Source organism: Mustela putorius, unplaced genomic scaffold (genome assembly GCF_011764305.1).
Source record: "Mustela putorius furo isolate JIRA1106 unplaced genomic scaffold, ASM1176430v1.1 tig00000281_pilon_pilon_pilon, whole genome shotgun sequence".
Classification (NCBI taxonomy): Eukaryota; Metazoa; Chordata; class Mammalia; order Carnivora; family Mustelidae; genus Mustela; species Mustela putorius.
In genome coordinates, this window is record NW_025421343.1 from 33142116 (window position 1) to 33144217 (window position 2102).

The window sequence follows — 2102 nt, forward strand, 5'->3', positions numbered from 1 at the left end:
GGATTCTGAGCACTGGTGTAGGCATGCTTTCAACAGAATAATATGGATATTGGACACATGGATGTTATTCCTAGCAAACAGGAGGTGACTAAAGAGAATGCTGTCCATTCTCAGGGGGTTAGTCTGGATGGCAGCTTGGCTGGACTTTGAGTTATGGCTAACAGGACAGTGAGTGATGTGCAATAGAATGGTGACATATTGCAAGGTACCTGAAGAGCCAGGACAATGAATTTGACTTTCATCTTCAGGGGGGGAACTGAAGGATTTTTAAGTCAGAAAGCAGCATAGATTTTAGCTTAATCTATGTACTCAAGAGGCATGATTCTTAAACATTAGTATGCATCATGAAGGCAGATTCAAACTATAGTTCCTGGATCCCACCTCCAGAGTTTCTGATTCAGTGGTTCTGGGATGGAGTCTGAAAATTTGCATTTTTATCAGGTTTCCAGGTGATATTGATGCCACTGGTCCAGGGACTATGCTTTGAAAAGCACGTGTGTGGAGGATGGGCCAGAGGTGGGTAGGCCTGCAGGCACCAAGCTGTTTAGGAGTCTGGTACAATGAGCTATAAGATGATGTGAGTCTGATTTAAAGCAGGAGCTGAGGCTCTAGAAAGAAAGAGAGAGCACAGAAGAGAAGAGTCAGCAAGATTTCCTGGCCCAGTGGGATGAATGGGAAAGGCTGGCGAACCTTCCAAGGGTTTTCTAACTGGGAGCCTGAAAGAATGATGGTGCTTCGCAGGGAAAGACCACAGAGTAGAGGGTCAGGATGGAGGACAGGCATTTGGTGCATAGTTCAAAATGGTCCCGGGTACAGGTGCAACCAGAAGCTTGAGGACCTGCAGTGGCTTCCTACCTGGGGCCTTGTGTGTGTCAGTGGCTGCAATAGCTACATTTTTGTTTTTTCTAAACAAAGTGAAAATGAATCAATATCAAGGAGCAGATGCTGTTGGACTAAAAGAAAAAAATGAAGCAGCACTTAGAAAATGACCCTGGGAACAATGAGGACACAGGTATGCCAAAAGGCTATATGGATTTAGTGCCTTTTCTTAACAAAGCTGTCTGTGAATGTCTTAATGAAAGTGATGAGCATGGATCTGACAACTCTTTACGAAAAGATATGACCTTCTTGGAATCTGATTGTGATGAGCAGCTGCTTATTACTGTGTCATTTAATCAACCGGTTATGCTTTATTCAATGAGATTTCAAGGGCCAGATAATGGTCAGGGTCCTAAGTATGTAAACATTTTTATCAGTCTATCCTGTGGATTTTGGAGAAACAGAAAGAAGTGGACCAGCTCAAGCTCTGGAACTAACAGAAGATGATATTGAAGAAGATGGCATTGTCCCACTTTGTTATGTTAAGTTTCAGAATGTTAACAGTACAACTGTTATTTATTCAGTCCAATCAAGGTGAAGAAGAAACAAGGAGAATTTCATACTTCACTTTTATTGGTACTCTAGTCCAGGCAATAAATATGGATGACTTCAAATGAGTAGTTGGCAAAAAAGGGAAAAGCCAGTAAGGTACAGAAGACACTGGAAGACCATATTGTAGTCAGATCCATAGCTCCTGGATAATTGCTTGATTCTTGCCAGAAACTGTCAATGTTCCATTCATTGCCATTACCAATAAATTGTTGCTTTTGTTCAGATGGTAAAAATAATAATAATAATAATAATAATTCAAGAGCGGACCACAGGGCTAAAGCGAGTCCAGGAGGGGAGGACGTGGAGCCCTGGAGCACAAAATTTAAGGAGGGATCACTCAGGGTTGTGCAAGCTTTTCCTGACCCCAAATCTGAGCCCCAATTAAAATCTATGCCTCAGCTATCTCAGTGGACTTGCTTTAACCCCCCTTTGGTGAAGCTGTTGCTGTTGCTTCAAGCTCTTGCTTCAAGAGCTTTCAGGTCCCCTGAAAGGGACCTCGTGGGGTCAGCAAGTGGAAGGGAGGGCTGTGGACCCCACTGTATATTGAATCCCATAGGTCCATATTGGAAGAAGGTCATGTGCCTCAGTCGTCTTATTATCGGAGGTACCTGTACTCGTACACCTCTTCATGACTTGTACGGATCCAGATTTTGTGTCCACAGGACCGTTGA

At 43.2% G+C, this 2102-nt stretch overlaps 1 pseudogene; it reads left to right on the top strand.

Annotated features, from left to right (window-relative positions):
* The first annotated feature begins 800 nt into the window (after positions 1-800).
* Positions 801-1496, top strand: LOC101684498 (annotated as a pseudogene).
* Positions 1497-2102: the final 606 nt, after the last annotated feature.